This window comes from Musa acuminata, chromosome BXJ1-7, assembly GCF_036884655.1.
Source record: "Musa acuminata AAA Group cultivar baxijiao chromosome BXJ1-7, Cavendish_Baxijiao_AAA, whole genome shotgun sequence".
Classification (NCBI taxonomy): domain Eukaryota; kingdom Viridiplantae; phylum Streptophyta; class Magnoliopsida; order Zingiberales; family Musaceae; genus Musa; species Musa acuminata.
In genome coordinates this window covers 30,707,174-30,732,402 of record NC_088333.1, presented here as the reverse complement: position 1 = coordinate 30,732,402, position 25,229 = coordinate 30,707,174, and positions in this window count along the sequence as shown.

Here is a 25,229-nt window from a genome sequence, read left to right as displayed (position 1 = left end):
TAAACATAATTATCAATTGGTTTCATCATCAAAATGCGAGATTCAACAGCTGCGACGGTGCGGGTGGGAGCAACGATGCTTGTTGCAGTTGCTGCATGGAGGGATCGCTGCTATTGAGGGCTAGGAGGCAATGATGGTGGTGTGGCTGGGGGTAGTGCCACTGCGGTGGCTGTGACAGCATGGATGGAAGGCAACATTGCTCTGTCTCTAGCGCACTGCAGAAGGAGGCGTTGGTGACGCCGAGGGATCACGTGCGGTTGAGGAAATGGCGGTGGTTGCGACGTTCGTGGTTGCCTTGTTTTGATCGCCATGAGAAAGGATGGTCGAGCGACTGTATCTGCAACCCAAGGGGGGCAGCAATGGTGGCATGGTTGGGGTAGCGTCGCCGATGGTAGAAGCGACGAGGGGGTGGTCCGCTGGCTACGAAGTAGCGGCCGTGGCCCTTCTCACTCGAGCGAGATGGGCCGGCGAGGAGGTGAAGGTCATTGGCCGGGGAGCAGCGTCAGCGGTGGTCGAGCGGCGATGGTGGAGGAGTTGCCTTGCAGCGGCGGTGGGGAAGAAGGGAAGCAACAGTGCGGCGGGCTGAAACAAGGGTCCTGGCTGCCAAGAAGCAGGGGCGGTGGTGCTAGAGAGAAACCGACGTCTGCAGCTATGACCCAAGGGGAGGCAGCTAGGGTTGTGATTGGGGGGCGGGCGACGGCGAGGCCATTGGGAAAAGTGATGGACAGTGGTGGTGACGTGGTTGGAAACAAGGGCAATCGATGAGTTGCCCTGTTTTGGTCACCGCGAGGAGGGAGGCAACCAGCGATTGTGGCTGCGACCCAAGGGGAGGCGAGTGTCGGTGGAGAAGGAGGCAGCTGTGGTGGCGCGGCTGGGAGCAGCATCACCAAAGATCGCCGAGGAGGGGAGGTCAAGCAATTGCGACTGCGACGCACGGGGAGGTAGGTGATGGTGGAGAAGGAGGCAGCGGTGGTGGTGGTGGCTGCTGCTGGCTGAGTAGCAGCGGTGGCAATGGTGGTCCGTCGGCCTCCAAGCAACGGCGACAATGATCGCTGACCGGAGAGCAGCGGCGGCGGGTGGGCTGGTTGGAAGCAGGGGAAGCAAGGGTGTCTGCAGCTTCTTCTTCTTCTCTCTCCTTTTTTTTTTTTTTTTAAGATGAAGATAACCTTGCTGCTCTGATACCAAATGATAGAACTCTAAGGTTTTATCGTAAAAGAAATAGAAGAAATGAAAGAAAAGGGGATGATCACTTTGAGGGGATCAGCCTCCTTGATCGCTTCGAGGGGATCAGCCTCCTTGATCACTTCGAGGGGATCAGCCTCCTAGGGTTTGTCCACATATTAGAATAATATTTCATTCATTGATTGGTTCATTGATTGATTGATTTAAAGAAAGGGTTACATCACTATTTATAGAGTTCCACCAAGACTTCGACTCTTAATAATAAATAAATATTAAATAAACCTCTACTTGAACTAAACAGACTCAATAAACAACTAGACTAAACAGACTCAATAAACATTATTCAAAAGCTCAAAAAAAAGGGTCCTAACATATGATTAGGGTAATAAAATATGTACCCCTTTGAATTTTTTGAATAAATAATAAAATATTTAAAAGTAGCCCTTGAATTCAATTTATTTCATGTGAATTGAAGTCCGTTATCTCTACATGACAATTCTAAATATGTAAATATCTTAAGTTGAGTTTCCTATCGATCCATAGCTCAAAAGAAGTTAATAGAATTAACTTACTAGAAACCCTATTTAAGATGTACATAATTGTCCTTAGAGTTTCTCCTCACAATGATTCAGGTATAGAAGAATAACCCCATCATCTCCTAACCATATCCATAATAGTATGATTTCACTTTTCAACAATCATATTCTAATATGGCACGTTTGATAAATCATATTAGGCACATATACCCTATTTTTTCAAGAATTTAACAAAAGAACTAGAATTATGATCAAGTTCTTCATAACTGCCATAAAATTATTATCCTTATTAGATATGATAATTTTGACTTTTTTTTAATCTAATTATCTATCAACTTCATTTATGTATACCCTAAGGTGTCAATAGTTGGATTAGATATATATAAGTATATATCTATGGATTATCTATAAAAGTGATAAAATATCTCTTAAAACCATAGAGTGAACTATATATATAAGCATATATAATCTGAAGGAGTCTATGAAACTATATTTCATTCTAATATTTTATTATAAGATCATTGTAAACTCAAAATTTACATTAATTTTGTATAAACTATTATACATAATTCAAAGGTTAACTTATATTGAATCATACTAAGTTTACAACTATCAAGAGATAAATAATATTATAACAATTCTAGGTAAAAAACCTAAATTTTCTAGAATTATAAAAATATATCACCAAGATCCATCAAATAAATTATCTCTAGGCATAGGCGATAAGTGCCAACTACCATTGCTTTTGCTTTAAGATGATTCTTGTAACAATGAATATTTCATTCTTTTTTAGTTTTCACATTGAAATAAATATCTATTATTGGTAACGTATGTTGAAACATCAAAATAAATCTATCGAGTATTGAAAAAGAATTTTTCTAACGTTTGATTTGAAATATATAAAGGTCAGACTTATATATTTCCTTTTAAACTAAACCTTGTAGTTTTTCTTCACGTGACTTTCCTTACTACAAAAGTAGCACTTTAGTATGAAGATTTTTCTTTTATGAGTTTATATAGTATTTATAAACTCAGGTGATTTATGCTTCAACTTTCTTTTATTGTTACCCACTCCTTATAGTATCCAAAATATTAAGAATCTTCCTTACTTTTTCTTAATTATTTCTAAATATATATATACTAGTAAACACATTTAAGCTTCACTTATCCTTAATTTTATTATAGTAAATTTTAAACGAGTCAAACTAATAAGAAAGAGGATTAAGAATAAATTATACCAAAAAAGACTCAATTACAATAATGCTCAATATTCTTGATTCTTGAGCTTACAACTTTATTAGTTATATTAAGGATATAATATTAAATTCCTTAAATACTATCATTTTGAATTTCAATCAGTTCTTTCATTAAAGTATTAGCCAATAACTTATCAATAAATTTAAATTGATCTTTAAATATTGTAGCACATTGATTATAGATCGTAATGTGTTAAATCTCGGATTTTGATGATTAAATCAATTAATGAAGTTATGATCTAATGAGTGTTTGAGTGACACAAGACTAACTTTAATTATGGAAAGGTAAATTGACTGAAGTAGGAGAATCAGACGTTGAGCTAGAATAGATCATGTTAGAGATTGGATATCGGGCCAAACGATTGGTCGATGTGCCGGAAGATAGACTTTGTGCCATGAGTTCGGGCATCGGTTCAGAAGGATCAAACATTGCACCAAAAAGATCAGATTTTACGGGAGGTCAACATGTTGATGGATCGAGCAATACGCCGAAAGATAGGACGATGCGTTGAAGGTTCGGACGAAGCGTCGGAGGTTCGAACGAAGTGATGGAGGTTCGGACGAAGCGTCAGATGAATAATGACATGCCGGATAACATAGAATTCATGTTTATAATTATTTATGTTTTGAATGAAGTATGTTAGGTTTTAATTGAGTTGGTTTTAGGTGTAACAATGCCAACTTAATTAGGGGCCTATTGAGCCTGAATCAAAACTGAATTGGGCCTATTGGTAGGCCAATTCAATGACCGAAAGTTGAGTCAAGCGGTGGCACCACCAAGCCAAGAAGTGAAACTGCATATGAGCTGGAAAGTACAAAGCATACTTTTCAAAAAACCCGACGGTAGTACTGCTAGGGTTAGCGGTGGTATCGCCGAGTGTTAGGTGGTGGTACTGCCTAGACTAGCAATGGTACTACCTAGACATAGTCTCCCAGACTGTGTCAGGTGATGGTACCACCCAGCATAGGCAGTCATACCGCTAGTGCATAGGGTGGCAGGCGGTGGTACCGCCCAATGCAAGTGGTGCTACCGCTAGTACATCGAAAACCTAGGGATTTGAATTTTTGGCTCCATTTTTGAAACCATTTGGGGCCTATAAATACCCCACTTATTCTTGCTTGGGATAGCAAGAAAAAGAGTAGAAAGGGGAAAGAATTCTTAAGAAAAAAGTATGTAATCTCTCTTAAATTGTTGTCTCTTCTTCGTACCGTTTAGAAGTCTTTCTAAGGAAGGAGTGAGGTCTTATTATAAAAGAGAAGTGTGAAGGTTCTCTCCTGAGCTTGTAAAAAGAAAAAAATGTTGTAATAAGGATAGTTGGTCTTCGTCCGTTGAAAAAAAGATCGGTAGTAAAAGTCGATAGCCTCGAGTGAAGAGGAATCAAGAGTGGACATAGGTCAGGACAACCGAACCACTATAAATCTGGTTTGCATTTTTGTTTATGCTTTTTTTTTTACAATTACTAATTGATTTTGTTGCTTACTACTTTTACTTATATTTCAAGTTAAACGTATTTTCAATACGAGTTTTATCAAATGTGTTAGGACCGAAATTGACACTAAGAGGGGGGTGAATTAGTGCTTACGTAAAAACATCAAGTATTTAGAAAAATCATTTCAATAAAATCATATAAGAAATGTTTTTGAACTTAGAGAAAGTGTGAAGTGGAGTGAGTAGCCAAATCAGTAAGCAATATAAAGGAAAAAGGCAAAGAAGAGAAGACACCAATTTTATAGTGGTTCGGTCGTCGTGACCTGTTAGGATTAGAGCGGCACTAAGAGGAGGGGTTGAATTAGTGCAGCGGATTAAAACTCATAAGTTTGAAAACGATTTTGTAAATGTGTAGAGATTTCGATTCGACAAAGAATGACTTAGTAAAAATAGCTCGAGTATATAAAGGTTTCAGAAAGTTAAACACTCACACATTCAAGGAACACAATAATTTAAAGTGGTTCGATCAAATGACCTACATCCAATTACGAAGCCTTCTTGGATGAGGCTCCCAACTTCCACTAGTAAATCACATTGAAGGGGAAGGACCAAATACCCCTCTTACAACATTTTTACAAGTGGTTCACACTCTTACAGATTTTTCAAAGAGAAAGAGGGAGGTGAATACTTAAGCTATTGAAAAAACAAGACTTTGCTAAGGCTTTTTCTCAATTTCTAACTTCTCAAAAGGTGTCTTCTCTGTTGAGAATTGAGGGGTATTTATAGACCCCAAGAGGATTCAAATTTGGGCTCTAAATTTTGAATTCCTTTGGGTTCCCGGAGTTGGCGGTGCACCGCCCGACCTTTCGGGTGCTAGGCGGTGCCACCGCCTAGTCCAACGGTACCACCACCCGATCCTTCGAGTTCTGGGTGGTGCCATCGCCCAGTCTGGTGGTGCCACCGCCCATCCTTATGGGTCACTGGTTGGGCTCCAAATTTGGCCCAAACCATTTCATATTAGGGCCCAATTGGCCCCTAACCAGGTTATAGGATTAACTCTTAATCCTAACCCTAATTACATGCAAACTATGAAATTAAGACATAGTCCTAAGCAGGTTTTTAACCGGCAACATCGAGTTTCCTTCCAACGAGCTTTCCGACGATCTTCCGACGGACTTCCGATACACCCTCGGATTTCTTCCAACGGACTCCCAACAGGCTCCCGATCTTGTGGCGAGTTCAGCGAGTCTTTGACAAGTAGCCGAACCTTCTTGGTGATCTCCGCAAACCTCCGACGATCTCTTCGGTGGACTTCCGGAAACTTCGACAAGTCCCCGATTTCTTCTCGGTTGGTTCTGGTAGCACTTCCGACGAATCTTCGGACTCTTGGTGGACTCTCGAACACCCATCGAACTTGACTCCGGTAGACTTGCTTTATGTCTTCAAGCTATTGTAGTTAATCCTGCACACTTAACTCAATAATATGGATTAGATCAATTAACCCATCAATTGATTTCATCATCAAAATCCAAGATTCAACAATCTGCCCCTTTTTGATGATGACAATCAATTAATGACGGAGTTAAACATAACTCCTCCTATCTATATGACATATAATGAGAAGATAAAAACACTTGAATTGAATCTCTTTGACTTCAAGCCTAAACCGATAAGTTCTATCCTTTGAACTTATCGTTATTCTCTATAAACATGAGCAAATACAAAACTTCATATTTCTCATAATTTCAAGCTATGAAAATTATTTTCAAGTCGAATGGTAAAAGACAACTAACATTTTGACAAGAGATATGAACTTTGAACATGAATCTCATGATATAAATGTAAGGCATGATTTCATATGATCATGAGATGAAGCGACAACCAATCTAAAAACTTTCATATTGCGATATTCTCAAAAAGTTTTACGATGCATATAAGACATTTTTTGCGATGCATATAAGACATTTGCATTACACAACATATTAGCTTTTGCAATTCATATAAGTCATGCTATCACATTTGTGATGTATATAAGACATTAGCTTTTGCAATTCATATAAGTCATGTTATCATATTTGCGATGCATAAAAGACATTTGCATTACACAACATATTAGCTTTTGCAATTCATATAAGTCATGCTATCACATTTGCATAAGTCATCAATCTTTTGCTCATTCTTCTCCCCCTTTGTCATCAACAAAAAAGAGATGAGACTTTAAGCGTACAATTTGTGATCATAAAATCATTAGAAAGGAATTCAGCATTAAGATTGATCATACAAAATTCATCTCATTAGAAAAATTCAACATTCATAAAAAGGAGATGGCAAAAAAATTGACAAAGCTTTAACTTGGCATTAAGATTAATCATACAAGGATCGCATGTCAAGGTAGCAGAATAAGAAGGCATATCGATTAATCCTTAGGAGGAAATCCATAGTTCTTAGACATGACATCTATCTTTTGATTCATGTAATTGAATTTGCTCTTGCTGTGATTTGAGTTTCTCTTGTTGTGATTTGATCTGATGTAATTCTACCATAATGAGATCTTCAGAAGATGAAGTAGGAGCTGATTTTGAAGGTGCTGCACCAAAGGGACTAGGAGGAGGAGATTCATTTTTCCTAAAAATTGGTATTTCGGGGCATTCTATTGGTGGGGGAACTGGATCAGTCCTTCTAGGTTGCCTAATCGATATACCATTGCTAAAAGTGCACCAAAGTCTTTTGAGTAGGTTTCTATTGATAGTGATAAATCGATCAACTTGAATTATTTCTTCATCGGGTGAGACACAAATATTATGGGCAAGTACTAATCGAGTAACTAACCCCCCATATGGTAACATTGTGTCTTTAGCTATTATGTCCTGTATATGTTGCCGGATTAAGTATCCAAAACAATTATGTTGGCCGGTCATAATCCAATACATAGTGCTTAGCTCTATTTGACTAATTTCATCATGATGAAATTGTTTGGGAAGTAGTATGCTAGTCATGATGTGATGAAGAAATTTAGAGTTAAAGGGCAATAAGTGCTCGTAACTTTTGGGAATGATGCCTAGGTTCAGATTTACAAAAATAGTTTCTAAGGCTTCGGAGTAAGTTGCTCCTATTGCATTGATATCCCATTTATTTCTAAAATAACAGCCCATATCCTCTTTGGTAATTCTAATTAACTCACATAAAGTACTATCTGTTAGGATCAAGACCATTGGGAGGCGGTGAATTAGTGCAGTGGAAAACATTCAACGATTAAAACTACATTCGTACGATAAAAGCGATTTTGGTAAGAAAGCCGATTCGTAAATCACTTTAACTTGTGATCAAGCAAGATGCAGTTAAAGCAAAGATATAAATACAATTTGCAGTTATGATGGAAATCAGAATGCAAGCGCAAACTGAAATATGATGTTCATACGATAAAACTGATTTCCATCTTAATGCCGATTTAGAAAATACTTAACTATGAAACACGTTCATAAATGAGCAGAAGGCAGTAAGCTACTGAGGATGTTTGCAGTAAAGATAAGATTCTCAAAGTAAATGCAAACCGAGATTTAGAGTGGTTCGGTCAATCTTGACCTACATCCACATTTGGCTTCCTCCTCTGATGAGGTCACTAACATCCACTAGAGGCCTTCCTTCAATAGGCGAAGGCCAACCACCCTTTTACAGTTTCACTCCTTTTGACTAGCTTAGGAGATAACCCTTACAGAATTTTCTTTCCTCTCTTGACAGATCAAAACTTGGAAGAAAAGAGGAAGGAGAACTTTTAACTCATACAACACTTTTGAGCTCTAAAAATCACAAAGTAAGATTGGATTTTCGGTGCCCATTAATGCAGGAAAGGGTGGGGTATATATAGGCCCCAAACTGGTTTGAATTTAGAGCTCAAAAATGTCATTTCCCAGATTTCTGGGGTCTTGGCGGTAGTACCTTCTGATTGGGGCGGTACAATTGCCTAACAGCTCGGAGACTGAGCCTTTGGGCGGTGCCACCGCTTGACAAGGTCGGTTGCACCGCCCATTCTCGCTCGGAGACTGAGCCCAGGCGGTGCCACCGCCTGACTAGGGCGATTGCACCGCTTGGCAAAGCTCGGAGATCGAGCTCAGGCGATTCCACCGCCTGTCAGGGGCGGTTGCACCGCCCAGTCTCGCTTGGAGACTGAGCCCAGGCGGTGCCACTGTTGAATCTCGGATTTTGATGATGAAACTAATTGATTGTGTTTAGATGTTTAAAAGAATTTTGATTGATGTAGGTCTACTCAATCAGGATTAGACATTTAACGTAGGAGGAATTGACATTGCGCTGGAGGAGATCACGTTAGGATATTGGATGGCAGAAGGCTTCGGACATCGGGCATCGGCCCAAGAGCGGAATTGCGCCAAGGATATCGGGGTTGCAGAGGTCAACAGCCAAGTTGGCAACAAGCCGCAAGAGAGGACGATGCGTTGAAGAATCAGACGAAGCGCCAACCAATGACGTGCCGGGCAACAGAATGTCAATTCGCTTTGTAATACTTGTCTAGATCGGAGTAGAGTTTTGGCTTGTGTGTGCAGGATTAACTACGATAACGATGAAGACATAAAGCAAAATAAAGTATCAGAGTCAAGCGCAAAGGATTTGTTACGAGTTCGAGAGTTCGACGGAAGTCCGAAGGTTCATCGGGAATGCTGTCGGAACTAGCCGAGAATGAGTAGGGAGCTTGCCGAAGGGTTTTTTGGAAGCTCGCCAAAAGGTTCATTGGAAGTTCGCGGAGCTCACCGAGAAAGATCGGAGATTGCCGAAGAAGCTCGTTGGAACTCACCAAGATCAAATCGTGAAGTCTAGGAGCTTGCCGAGAGTCCGTAGAATGGTTTCCGAGAGTTTATCGGAAGACCGTCGGAAGTTCGTCGGAAGCTCGCCAGAAGAAGTCTTGACTTATGGACTTTGTAATAGCTTAAAAAATGTCTTTAAATTCGTAGTTAGCACGTTAATTAAGGTTAGGATTATGTGTTAATCCTATAACCCAAGTAGGGGCCAATTGGGCTCGAGTTCGGACTAGTTTGGGCCAAGTTTAGAGCCTAACCAGTGAGCTAAATTGGCCTAGGCGGTGGCACCGCCTAGACTGGGCGGTAGCACCGCCCAGCACCTGAGAGCTGGGCGGTGGCACCACTTGACTGGTCGGTGGCACTGCCAGTCCACTGTCAGTGTCAGACACTGACATGCGGTGACACCGCCACTGACAGGCGGTGGCACCACCTGCCTCGGAAACCAAAGAGAATTCAAATTTTGGAGCCCAAATTTGAATCCTCTTGAGGCCTATAAATACCCCTCAAATCTCAGTTGAGATTACAACTTTTTGAGAAGCAATTGATTGAGAGAAAGGTCTTAGAAAAGTCTTAGCTAGTCTTGTTTTCAATTTGATAGTGTTCACCTCCTTCTTTCTTGCTGAAAATCTATAAGAGAGTGAACAGCTTGTAAAAAGTTGTAAGAGGGGTCTTTACCCTTCCCCTTCAAGAGATTTGCTAGTGGAAGGTGGGAGCCTCATCGAAGAGGGGCCTCGCAAGTGGATGTAGGTCATTTGATCGAACCACTTTAAAATCGGCGTGATCTCTAGTTTGCATTTACTTATTGTTATTTATATTACTGCAAACCATTTGCACTTTGATGCTCTACTTCTTTGTCTCCTTCTTACGTATCCCTTCAAGTTAAAACGCAATCGAAACAGTTTCAAACGAAACGTTGCATTTATCGTACGAAGTTTCCGAAAGTGTTTAAATCATCAAAAGTTTATCGTACTTTACCACTGCACTAATTCACCCCGCCCTCTTAGTGCCGCTTCGATCCTGACAATTGGTATCAGAGCTCGATATTTCTCATTTCGGACTTACACCCGAGAGAAATGGCTGTTTATGGCTTTCAAGAGGGCTTATCAGTTTTTCGTCCACCGTTGTTTAACGGATTAGACTACACTTATTCGAAAACTCGAATGAGAGTTTTCTTGATTTCTATGAATTTGGATTTATGGAATATCGTTGAAAACGGTTTTCAACTTCCCTCTAAACCGATGAACGAATGGTCGGATTTGGAGAAGAAATATTTTTCTTTAAACACAAAGGCTATGAATGTCTTATTTTGTGCTTTGGACAAAAATGAGTTCAATCGGATTTTTACGTGCGAAACGGCTTTTGATATTTGGCGAACACTTGAAATCTCGCACGAGGGAACTAGTAGAGTCGAAGACTCGAAAGTTAACATTTTATTGCATGATTTTGAGCTTTTTCGAATGCAACCAAGCGAGACTATAGGCGACATGTATACCCGTTTCACAGATGTCGTCAATAATCTAAGAGTTCTTAGTAAATCTTTTTCGAATTTTGATCTCGTAAGCAAGATCTTAAGATCCCTTCCAAAAAGGTGGGATCCTAAAATAACCGCAATACAAGAAACAAAAGATTTAAATATTTTTCCACTTGAAGAACTAATTGGTTCATTGATGACATATGAAATGTTGTACAAAACACATGATGAACATGATGAACAAAATCACCTTCCAAAGAACAGGAAGGATTTGGAACTCCGGACAAATGAATACCACTTGAGCGATGACTCAAGTGATGAGGACAATAATGAACTTGAACTTCGAACACTAAATCTTAATAAGTTTATTAAACATAAATCTAAAATAAAAAATGAACTTGAACGGAGGAAGAGGCCAAAGAAGAGGAAGGGAACCAAGGATGAATCAAGAACTTCCAAAGGTGAAACGACGAATTGGGCTTTGACGGGCTTCGACTACAAGGTAAGTAACTCAACTCTCTTGAATTATTTTGAAATTACTTGAAGTCTTTCATGAGTGCTTAATTTAGAATAGGAAATAAAAAATTATTTTTCAAAAATTATATCATTTTTTCTTTTTTACATCTTTGAAAAATTTTAAATTTGATCATGAAAAGTATATTGCTAAGGTTTCATGCATGTTATGTTTTGAAATGTTGAATGATGTATGCAACATTAGGGATGATAATTATATGATATGTGATAGTGCTTAGGATTAATCCATGCATGTGTATCTTGATGATTTTACACTATTACATGCCTTAATAACATGTTAGAAATTATGTGTTTTGGATACAAAAATATCCATGATCATGAGCATTTTTAATTTCATGATTGAATTTGAAAATCTATAGCAAAACCATGTCCGAATGCATGAAAGTTTTAAATTTTATTTTCGGATTTTCTTGATCCTAACAATTCATTTTTGAGAATTTATTGATCTTGATGGTTTTATGATGAAATTCATTTTTCGATCCTAAATGTTGATGCATGTTTTTATTTAACATAAATGAAAAGGCATACTAACATGAAATCAATCACTTAAAATGAAATACCTAAAAACGGGAAACTATATTATTAATGAAATCATGAATCTACTTATGTTACGAATTTTGTGAACCATAAAAATGATTTTTGGTGATTTGAATTTGAATGAGTTTTATCCAAAATCATGATCTTGATTCCGTGATATTTACAAATTAAGACTTATTATGAATCAAAATTTTTTCATTAATCGATCTCTTAAGATTTTCTTTTGATTAATTATGAGTAGTTTTTTTTTCAAAAAGAAATCATGTCTTTTGGTATTCACATGTTCTAATCTTTCATGATATAATTTTTATGCAATTCCTTGTATTCATGAAATGTTTATCACATCACCCAATTACTTTCTTCTTGATATTCCTTATGTGGTGATATAAAATTATGCATGAAAAACTCTTGATATTATTTTGATGCATACAAATGAAAAGTTATGATTATGAATGGTAAGATGAAATTTGACAAGTTAATACCATCATGATTTGAAACATTTATGATTTGAAATTATGCACGCAATTGCTTTTTATTGTGATGATATATTCAATATGAAAAATGGTATCATACATAAAACTCGTGATAAATATTTTGAAAATAAATGTTTGTATCATGTTAGATGATTTTATATTTTGTGCATGATGAGTTATAGTGATGATTGAAACAATGATTGAAATGATATGAATGATGATTTGGAATCATGCATATAATGATGAGTTTATATGTTTTGAAAATATATATGATGATTTTGTATTATGCATGCAATAATGATGCATGCAGTGATAAAATATTCATGATAAAATTATTATTTTGATATTCATAACTTGAATCTTCCTTTCTTTTTGCCAATGACAAAGGGGGAGAAAGAGTTGCTAATATGCTATCTTGAATTGATGTAAAGGGTCATCTCAAAGAGAAATTAGCTACCTTGCACAAGTCAAAAAAAAAATGCAAAAACTTGCTTACCTTCTTGCACATCTAAAGAAAAGATACAAATGTAACACTTGCCAAATTGTTTGCTTGCCTCATGTAAAATATGGTCCCTTGCTAGTTTGGTTTTTTTGCTAAGGAAGCAAAAATGACACTTCTCAAAAGAGAAGAAAGAGCTTGCTTTCTTTAACATCTTTAATTTGCTAGCTAGCATGATGTACAATTTGCTATCTTGAACATTACAAATAAATACTATCATGCACATTACAAAGAAAAGAAAATATGCCAACTTGCACATTTTTAAATTTGCTAGGTTCTATGTAGTAAAACTTGCATATCGTAAAAGTTGCTAGCTTGTAGAGAAGCAAAGAATTGCTATCTCGAAAGAAGCAAAAATGCAAAACTTAGAAAACTTGCAACAAAATTGCTCTTGCCATGCTTTGTATCAAAAATAGGTTGATATCCTTAAAAGCATCGCATTAAATTTTTTAGTATCGCGATGTATCACATGTATCACAAATTAAAATTTTTTAGACTATTATCATATCATGTTTAACAATTGATGTCTTTCATGACATGATTTCTTTGCATTTTTGTCTTGTATATATCATGTGATGATTGAAATATTGATTGATGCAAATTCATAATTTATGTAAAAGTCTAAATCATTGGTTCCTCTCCTTCTTTTCGGCAATGGCATAGGGGGAGAAAGATTGCTAGCTCAAGGCAAATGCTGGCTAGCTTGTACTCTTCCCTTCTTTTCGACAAAAACAAAGGGGAGAAAGCTTTTGCTAGTTAGAACATGCAAAGAAAAGCAAAGTGCAATCTTGCACAAGAAGCAAGTGTTGAATTGCCATGATTGAACTTAAGAATCTTACTATGCTTTTGTGTTTATATGTTGTGATAAAAATCTAGCTTCATGTTACAAAAACTTGAATATCTTTTAAAATAGCTAGAGCTACTTCTCCTTTTTGTTGATGACATAGGGGGAGAAGTATATTGATGACTTCATACATTGAATTGAATATTTTATATATATTTGCATGATGGTTTAAATGTTTTTCATAACATATGATGAATGTTACTTGGATTTGGGATAATCCAAGTGTTCTATCAATGGCATATTGATAGGGGGAGTTTAGTTAAACTCTGGGGAGTTAAGTTTAACTCCATTAGTCATCAATTAGTTGTCATCATCAAAAAGGGGGAGATTGTTGAATCTCAGATTTTGATGATGAAACTAATTGATTGTGTTTAGATGTTTAAAAGCATTTTGAGTGATGCAGGTCTACTCGATCAGGATTAGACAGTTAACGCAGGAGGAATTGACATTGCGCCAGAGGAGATCACGTTAGGATATTGGATGGCAGAAGGCTTTGGACATCAGGCATCGGGCCAAGAGCGGAATTGCGCCAAGGATATCAGGGTTGCGGAGGTCAATCGTCGATTGGGCAACAAGCCGCAAGAGAGGACAATGCGCCGAAGAATCAGATGAAGCGCCAACCAATGATGTGCCGGACAATAGAATGTCAATTCACTTTGTAATCATTGTCTAGATTGGAGTAGAGTTTTGGCTTGTGTGTGCAGGATTAACTATGATAACGATTAAGAAATAAAGCGAAATAAAGTATCGGAGTCAAGCGCGAAGGATTTGTTGCGAGTTCGAGAGTTCGACGGAAGTCCGAAGGTTCGTCGAGAATGCTGCCGGAACTAGCCGAGAATGAGTAGGGAGCTTGCCGAAGGGTTTTTCGGAAGCTCGCTAGAAGGTTCGTTGGAAGTTCGCGGAGCTCGCCGAGAAAGATCGGAGCTTGCCAAAGATGCTCATTGGAACTCGCCAAGATCAAATCGTGAAGTCTAGGAGCTTGCCGGGAGTCCGCAGAATGGTTTCCGAGAGTTTATCGGATGACCGTCGGAAGTTCGTCGGAAGCTCACCGGAAGAAGTCTTGACTTATGGACTTTGTAATAGCTTAAAAAATGTTTTTAAATTCGTAGTTAGCACGTTAATTAGGGTTAGGATTAGGTGTTAATCCTATAACCCAATTAGGGGCCAATTGGGCTCGAGTTTAGACTGAATTGGGCCAAGTTTGGAGCCTAACCAGTGAGCTGAATTGGCCTAGGCGGTGGCACCGCCTAGACTGGGCAGTAGCACCGCCCAGCACCCGAGAGCTGGGCGGTGGCACCGCCACTGACAGGCGGTGGTACCGCCGGCCTCGGAAACCAAAGAGAATTCAAATTTTGGAGCCCAAATTTGAATCCTCTTAAGGCCTATAAATACCCCTCAAATCTCAACTGAGATTACAACTTTTTGAGAATCAATTGATTGAGAGAAAGGTCTTAGAAAAGTCTTAGCTAGTCTTGTTTTCAATTTGCTAGTGTTCACCTCCTTCTTTCTTACTGAAAATCTGTAAGAGAGTGAACCGCTTGTAAAAAGTTGTAAGAGGGGTATTTACCCTTCCCCTTCAAGAGATTTGCTAGTGGAAGGTGGGAGCCTCATCGAAGAGGGGCCTCACAAGTGGATGTAGGTCATTTGACCAAACCACTTTAAAATCGGCATGATCTCTTGTTTGCATTTACTTATTGTCATTTATATTATTGCAAACCATTTGCACATTGATGCTCTACTTCTTTGTCTTCTTCTTACGTATCCCTTCAAGTTAAAACGCAATCGAAACGGTTTCAAATGAAACGTTGCATTTATCGTACGAAGTTTTCGAAAGTGTTTAAATCGTCAAAAGTTTATCGTACTTTACCGCTGCACTAATTCACCCCCCGCTCTTAGTGCCGCTCCGATCCTAACAGCCACCGCCTGACCTAGGCGGTTGCACCGCCCAGCTTTCCTAGGAGACCATCTCCTGGGCAGTGCCACCGCCTGGCAGGAATTCTGATCCGAATGGGTTGATCCATTCGGCCTAATTTGGGTCTATCAAGGGCCTAATTGCCCCCAGATTAAGTTAATGGGATCACCTCCCATTCCTTACTTAATCTACATGCTAACTACGATATTTCTTAAGACATTTACTGCAACTTGCTCCGGTGCGTCAATCGCTTCTTCCGGTGAGCTTCCGGCGAACTTCCAGCGAACATCCGACAAACCTTTAGCGATGCTCCAACGGACTTCTGGCCAACTCTTGGACTTGCGACGATCCACTTGGCGAGTTCCAACGAGCTTCTTTGGCAAGCTCTTGGACTTCTCAGATTTGTTCCCGCAGAACCTCCGACGACCGTCCGGACTTCCGTCGAACTCTCGAACTCCTAACGTGATCAAGGTCTTGACTCCGGCGTAACTCCTACTGCATGTCTTTCTTTCATCATAGTTAATCTTGCACACTTATCTCAACATATGGATTAGATAACAAATGACAATTGGCTTCATCATCAAAATCCGAGATTCAACAATCTCCCCCTTTTTGATAATGACAATCAATTGATAACGGAGTTAACCTTAACTCCCCCTATCTATATGTCATACTTGAGATAAATCATTCTTGAATTCAAAGCCTTTGAATTCAAGAGACATATTGATAAGTTAAGATCGTTTAACCTTATCAATACTCCCATCATGATTCCTATCATGATGTATTTCTCTGAAAATGATGTCAAGGCTTGACACCCATTTTCAGGTTTTACATTTCAAATGTGAAAGATAGCAATCATAGCAATTCATCATATGGTAAGATATCAACATGTAAGACTGCGATGTAAGTTCTTGATATCTTAACATAATACAAACGTTTCAAGTGTTTAGCAATCGTAGTATCACATGGCAAGATATCAACAAGTAAAGTTGCTATGCAAGTTCTTGATATCTTATCATGATATGGCAATAACATAGTGCAAATATGGCAATAACATAATGCAAATATGACACTCATAGCATCAATTCATATATTTCTTATTTAAATATGGCATTCATAGCATCAATTCATATATTTCTCCCCCATTGTCATCAACAAAAAGGAGAACGATATAAGCAAATTTTAAGCATAAGTGCGGTAATTATGTCATAACTAGGTTCATGTCATTTTCCAACAATGAGTGATAGGATACCAATTATGCAAACATCTCAAGGAAAACATGACATGGAGATAGCTTTGAATACTTCTTCCTTTTTATTTGTTATTATATTTTTGCATGAAGGAGGAAGGCTATTTGTGATACCAGCTATTTGTGAGTTTACTTTGAATGAAGTTAAAATCGATGAGAGATTAAATCATACTTCATTTTTATAAGGATCAAGATATGTATGTGAAACAAATCCTTGCAAATAAAAACACTATCATCTATATAAGAAGGAATTTACAAGCAGGAATCATTTCATCAAATCCATTACTCAAAAAATATTTTTCACATGATAAGTGTATGAGAGTTGTATTTGCTAGTTGATTCCATATGTCAAAAATTAATGATGAGAATCAATCTCGATATGATGTATGCTTATTAAGTTCGGAAGAGGATAATGTATCGAGAAAATCCGATTGTTAGGATCAAGAAAATCCGAAAATGAAATTTAACACTTTCATGCATTCGGACGAGGTTTTGCTATAGATTTTCAAATTCAATCATGATGATAAAACATGCTTATTATAATGAAAATTTTTGTATCCAAAACACATAATTTCCAACATGTAATTAAGGCATGTAATTATGTAAAATCATCATGGCAATTAAGTGATTTGATCATTAAAAAATATAAAAAATAATCTTAACAAGTCCATGCATTCGGACATATTAACATTCCTAATTCTCTTCTAAAGAAATCAAATTGTTCTTCACTTAGTGGTTTTGTAAAAATATATGCTAGTTGATGCTTAGTATCTATGAACTCTATGATTACATCATGATTTGTGACATGATCTCGTATAAAGTGATGTCTAATATCAATATGTTTTGTTCTTGAGTGTTGAATGAGATTCTTTGTTAAACATATTGCACTTGTGTTATCACATTTAATGGGAATATTTTTAAGATGGACTTTATAATCTTCTAAGGTGTTTTTCATCCACACAACTTGTGCATAGCATGCACTAGCTGCAATATACTCAGCTTCGGTTGTTCATAGAGCAACCGAGTTTTATTTCTTAGATGACCAAGAAACAAGAGAATGTCCCAAAAATTGACATGTTCCTGATGTGCTTTTTCTATCTAGTCTACACCCAGCAAAATCCGCATAAGCATAAGCAATTAACTCAAAATTCTCGAATTTTGGATACCATAATCCTAGATTTATGGTACCTTTAAGATATCTAAATATTCTTTTAACTACTTTGAGATGAGATATCTTAGGGTTCGATTGAAACCTAGCACAAAGTCCTACACTGAACATGATGTTTGGTCTAGTTGTAGTGAGGTAAAGTAAACTTCCTATCATACCCCTATAAGTTTTTTGATCGAAGCTTTCTCCACTTTCATCAAATTCTGACTTAGTGGAGGTGCTCATAGGAGTATTAATAGCTTTTGAGCTATCCATATTAAATCTTTTCAGCAGATCTAAAGCATATTTAGTTTGACTAATAAAGATGTCATTGCTTAGTTGCTTAATTTTAAGCTTAAGAAAAAGGTTAATTCTCCCATCAAACTCATTTCAAATTCGAGACTCATGGTTTTAGCAAAAGATTCACAAAGGGATTCATTCGTAGAACCAAAGATAATATCATCAATATAAATCTGAATAATGAGAAAATTATTTTCAAAATTCTTAATAAACAATGTAGTATCGACCTTACCTTTTGTGAAATTATTTTCAATAAGAAAAGTACTTAGTCTATCATACCAAGCCCTTGGGGCTTGTTTTAAACCATAGAGAGCATTGGTTAATTTAAATACATGATTAGGGAGGCTATTATTTTCAAATCCGAGAGGTTGTTTAACATAAACTTCTTTAGAAATAAAACCATTAAGAAAAGCGCTTTTAACATCCTTTTGAAATAACTTAAAATTATTATTACTAGCATAGGCAAGGAGAATCCTTATGGCTTCTAATCTAGCCACAAGAGCGAAGGTTTCTTCGTAATCGATACCTTCTTCTTGGTTGTAGCCTTTGGCCACTAATCTAGCCTTATTTCTAACCACGATACCAGATTCATCTTGCTTGTTTCTAAAGACCCATTTAGTACCAATAACTAAATGGTCATTTGGCCTAGGAACAAGCTTCCATACCTCATTTCTCTCAAATTGATTTAACTCATCTTGCATTGCGATAATCCATGAATCATCTTTCATGGCTTCGTTAATATATTTAGGATCAATTTGGGAGAGAAAAGCAGCGTTGGCACAAAATTTTTTAAGAGAAGAACGTGTTTGGACCCCCTTAGATGTGTCTCCTAGGATTAGCTCCTTAGGATGAGCATCTACATACTTCCAATCCTTGGGTAAGGGTGTTTCAGAAGTGGATGCATCCAAGTTACTAGTTGGAGAAGGGGTTTCATTTAAATTCAAAGAGTCGAAATTAACATCATCATCAAAATCATTTTTCTTGATTTCGAAAATCTCATTAAAAACAACATGAATGGATTCTTCTATAATTAAAGTTCTTTTATTGAAGATACGAAAAGCTTTAGAAACCGAAGAATAACCAAGAAAAATTTCTTCATCGGATTTAGCATCAAATTTTCCTAAGGCATCTTTTTCATTCAAGATAAAACACTTACACCCAAAAACTTTAAAATATGAAACATTGGGTTTTTTATTATTCCACAACTCATAGGGAGTTTTGGTGAGTAAGGATCTTACTAGAATTCTATTCAAAATATAGCATGTAGTGTTTACGGCTTCGACCCAAAAGTATTTGGGTAGGCTCTGTTCATTCAACATGGTTCTTGCTATTTCTTGTAAATTTCTATTCTTTCTTTCTACTACTTCATTTTGTTGAGGATTTCTTAGAGTAGAGAAGTTGTGGTTGTATCCATTAGATTCATAAAATTCTTGGAAATCTCGGTTTTGAAATTCACCACCATGATCACTTCAAATTGATGAAATCATAAAACCCTTTTCATTTTGAACAAGTTTACAAAACTTGGTGAAATATCTAAAGCATTCATTTTTGTGTTTCAAGAAATAAGTCCATATGTATCTACTATAGTCATCTATAATGACAAAGGCGTATTTGCTACCTCTTAGGCTTGATGTAGAGATTGGTCCGAACAAGTCTATATGGATCAATTGTAAGGGCCTAGAAGTGCTTATTTGATTCTTAGATTTGAAACTACCCTTATTTTATTTTCCTAATTGACAAGCATCACACATATTATATTTGAAGAACTTGATATGAGGAATTCCTCGTACAAGTTCTTTGGATAATATTTGAGTGATTAGTTTTATTCTAGCATGACCTAATCTCCTATGCCAAAGCCAAGCATCCTCATTCAAAACCGAGAAACACATTTCATTGCAAAGATCATTGATGTCAATGGTGTATACGTTATTATGTTTTAATGCAATCATAGATGTGTTTTTGTGTGGTTTTTCAATGATGCAAGCATTAGATTCGAATTTGATGATATATCCTTTATCACATAATTGACTAATACTCAAGAGGTTATGTTTTAAACCATCAACTAACAAAACATCTTCAATAAATAAGTTGGATTTGTTACCTATGGTCCTTTGCCAATGATTTTACCCTTGTTGTTGTCTCCGAAGGTGACATAGCCTTCGTCTATGCTAGTGAGCTTAGAGAATTGAGATGGATCTCCGGTCATATGCCTTGAGCATCCACTATCAAGGTACCATCTCTTGCTCCTAGCTTGTGATGGTGTATGTCTCTATAAGAAAGGATAATTTTTAGGTACCCATTTGCTTTTGAGTGCCTCAAAAACTAATCTACATTGTTTATCATGTTGCATAGAGTTTATCATGGTTCCTTTAGGAACCCAAATTAATTTGTTCGGACTAATTTTCTTGAATGAACATTGATGTGTTTTGTGTCCATATTTGCAACAAAAGTTGCATTTGCTTTGGTGTCGAACATGTAAGATGAGGTCTTTTATGAAGGTGGTTGGATTTTGGTGAGGACTTCTCACAAATCCGATTCCACTTCTTTTGGGAATGTGACCCTTGTTTGCAAGGATCATGTTCAAAGACTTGCTACCAACCTCGAATTTCTTCAAGGTGTCCTTAAGTAGTAAGTTTTCCTTTTGGAGAGTTTCTAGATCATGACATTTTTCACATTGAGCTAAACTATCATGATATTCAGTTTTTAATTTATCAAAATTGCTAACAAGACTATCATGCTTATTTTTCAGTAATTTCTATTTTCTACTAATTGTTTTGCATTCATCAAATAAGTCATGGAAGGCATTTAATAATTCATCAAATGATAAATCTGCATCAATTAAATTTGTTACCTCTTCTCCGATGGCCATTAAGGTGTAATGAGCAACTTGCTTAGTGTTGGACTCCTCTTATTTGGACATGCTCGAGTTATCCCACGTCGCTTTAAGCGCCTTCTTCTTTGATGCTCTCTTCTTGGCTTAGGGACAATCACTTTTGTAGTGTCCCAGCTTTTTGCACTTGTAGCAAATAACTTGGTCATTTTTGGGTTCAAGTTTATTTTTTGTGTCACTTTTAAACTTGTTTCTCTTAATAAATTTTTTTAATTTCCTTGTTAGAAGTGCCAAGTCATCATCATAGTCCTCATCACTTAGTTTTCTCTCAAGTTGTCATCTAAAGTTCTAAATGTCATATCCTTCCTGTTCTTTGGAAGGATGTCTTCTTGCTCTTCATGAGCCTTGCAAGTCATTTCATAGGTCATTAATGACCCGATTAGTTCTTCAAGAGGGAAGTTATTTAAATCTTTAGCCTCTTGAATAACAGTGACTTTAGGGTCCCAACTCTTAGGAAGGGATCTTAGAATCTTATTTACGAGCTCAAAATCCAAAAAACTTTTGCCGAGTCCTTTTAGACCATTGACGACATCCGTGAAATGGGTGTACATGTCGCCAATAGTCTCACTCGGTTTCATTCGGAAAAGTTTAAAAGAATGTATCAAAAGATTGATTTTTGACTCTTTCACTCTACTTGTGCCTTTGTGAGTCACTTCGAATGTATGCCAAATATCAAACGCGGTTTCACAAACCGAAACACGATTAAACTCATTTTTATCAAGCGCACAAAAGAAGGCATTCATAGCCTTTGCATTAAGAGAGAAAGTCTTCTTCTCCAATTCATTCTAATCGATCATTGGAAGAGAAGGCTTCAAAAATCCATTTTTGACAAGATTCCAAAGTTCAAAATTCATTAAAATAAGGAAGATCCTCATTCGGGTCATCCAATAGGTGTAGTCCGTCCCATTGAACATGGGTGGACGTGTAATAGAGTGGCCCTCTTGGTTTCCGACGTATGCCATCTCTCTTGGGTTTTAATCTATTTGAGAGTTAACCCCGCTCTGATACCAATTGTTAGGATCAAGAGCACTAAGAGGGGGGGGGGTGAATTAGTGCAGCGAAAAACTTTCGACAATTAAAATTGCATTCGTACGATAAAAGCGATTTTGGTAAGAAAGTCGATTCGTAAATCACTTTAACTTTTGATCAAGCGAGATGCAGTTAAAGCAAAGATATAAAGGCAGTTTGCAGTTATGATGGAAATTAGAATGTAAGCGCAAACTGAAATATGATGTTCGTACGATAAAACCGATTTCCATCTTAACACCGATTCGAAAAATACTTAACTATGAAACACGTTCGTAAATGAGCAGAAGGCAATAAGCTACTGAGGATGTTTGCAGTAAAGATAAGATGCTCAAAGTAAATGCAAATCGAGATTTAGAGTGGTTCAATCAATCTTGACCTACATCCACTTTTGGCTTCCTCCTCCGATGAGGTCACCGACGTCCACTAGAGGCCTTCCTTCAATAGGCGAAGGCCAACCACACTTTTATAGTTTCACACCTTTTGACGGGCTTAGGAGACAACCCTTACAGAATTTTCTTTCCTCTATTGACAGATCAAAACTTGGAAGAAAAGAGGATGGAGAACTTTTAACTCATACAACACTTTTGAGCTCTAAAAATCACAGAGTAAGATTGGATTTTTGGTGCCCTTTCATGCAGGAAAGGGTGGGGTATATATAGGCCCCAAACTAGTTTGAATTTAGAGCTCAAAAATGTCATTTCTTGAATTTTCGGGGTCCTGGCGGTACTACCTCCTGATTGGGGCAGTACAACCGCTTGGCAACTCGAAGACTGAGCCTTTGGGCGGTGCCACCGCCTGACAGGAGCGGTTGCACTGCCCAGTCTCGCTCGGAGACTGAGCCCAGGCGGTGCCACCGCCTGACTGGGGTGGTTGCACCTCTTGGCAGAGCTCGGAGACCGAGCTCAAGCGGTTCCACCGCCTGTCAGGGGCGGTTGCACCACCTAGTCTCGCTCGGAGACTGAGCCCAGGCGGTGCCACCGCTTGACCTGGGCGGTTGCACCGCCCAGCTTTCCTGGGAGACCATCTCTTGGGCGGTGCCACCACCTAGCAGGAATTTTGGTCTGAATGCGTTGATCCATTCGGCCTAATTTGTGTCTATCAAGGGCTCAATTACCCCTAGATTAAGTTAATGGGATCACCTCCCATTCCTAACATAATCTACATGCTAACTATGATATTTCTTAAGACATTTACTGCAACTTGCTCCGGTGCGTCAATCGCTTCTTCCGGCAAACTTCCGGCGAACATCCGACGAACCTTCGGCGATGCTCTGGTGGACTTCTGGCCAACTCTTGGACTTGCGATGATCCACTTGGCGAGTTTCGACGAGCTTCTTTGGCAAGCTCTTGGACTTCTCAGATTTGTTCCCGTAGAACCTTCGATGATCGTCCGGACTTCCGTCGAACTCTCGAACTCCCAACGTGATCAAGGTCTTGACTCTGGCACAACTCTTACTGCATGTCTTTCTTTCATCATATTTAATCCTGCACACTTATCTCAACATATGGATTAGATAACAAATGACAATTGACTTCATCATCAAAATCCGAGATTCAACACTATCAAAGATTTGAATTTGTGTTCCAAAGAGGTAGGTAGTTAAGCTATGATTGTCCACACATAAGTTTGCGTAAAATAACCTAACTAACCTAAGATAAATTTATTCATTGATTTGTAGGAGAGGTAAGGCATCTAAATGTGCAAATCATCTAATGGGTTCTAGGTTTCCAAGTTCATCTAGATCAACATGTTTGCCCTTATGTATTGTTCTTGTTTCGAAATTAGGAAACCTAAGAGCTACTTCATTAGATCTAAAAAGGTTTTGGTCATAGGAATCTCCTTCCACCCTATTCCCTTTGGTTCTTGATGATCTCTTAGGAGCCATATCTAATCAAGATGATAGATCATGAAGGAACCGTAAAGAATAGGTTAAATAATGAGAGGAAGAAAGAAAGATTTTAGATCTTACCCTATGTAGATTTCCTTGGGAGGTAGAGAGCTTAAATCAACAAGAATCCCTCTCTTAGGCTTCTAGAGGTTAGAATGAGGGTGAGAGAGGTTTAGGGTTTTGTGGGAGTTCTAGGGAGGGTTCTCATGGGTTGGGGGCGGTTCCACCGCCGACCCTAACTCATCTACTTATATGAGGATTATCGGGCAATGCCACCTCTTAGGGACCGAGCGCCCAGGCGGTGCTACCGCCAATTCTAGCGGTGCCACCGCTGGCGTGCCAAAAAATTTTTTTTCTTTCCCTCCCTTTTTTTTTTTTTGTTTTCAAAGGTGTTTGATTCAAGATAGGATAGGGTCTTGGATTGCTCTTTAAGATATCATTTAGAATCGAAAAATAAAGAAGAAGTCAAATCCACGAAAACTGGAAAGAGGATGAAAAATTTTGGAAAATACATATAATCAAGCTCATTCACAAGGACAATTTAACATGCCTAGTTCTCTTCTAATAAAGTCAAATTGATCTTCATTTAAGGCTTTTGTAAAATGTCTGCTAATTGATGCTTTGTGTCAATAAACTATAGAATGACATTATTGTGAAGGACATGATCACATATAAAATGATGCCTAATGTCGATATGCTTAGTTCTAGAGTGTTGAATTGGATTTTTGGTAAGACAAATAGCACTTGTATTATCACATTTTATGAGAATGTTCTTCAAGTAAATTTCATAGTCTTCCAATGTATTTTTCATCCAAACAACTTGTGCATGGCATGCACTTGCAGCTATATATTCGGCTTCCGCCGTAGATAGTGTAACCAAATTTTGTTTCTTGGAAGTCCAAGAAACAAGTGCATGTCCTAAAAATTGACATGTTCCGGATGTCCTTTTTCTATTTATCCTGCATCCGCCAAAATTGGCATCTGCATAAGCTATTAAATCAAATTTATCAGATTTTGAATACCATAATCCTAAATTGGGAGTTCCTTTAAGATATCTAAAAATTCTTTTAACACTTTTAAGATGGGATAATTTAGGATTAGATTGAAACATAGCACAAAGTCCTACACTAAACATTATATTCGGTCTAGTCGCGGTGAGATAAAGTAGACTATCTATCATTCCCTTATACGTTTTTTGATCAAAGTTTTCACTATTTTCATCCATATCTAACTTAGTGGAAG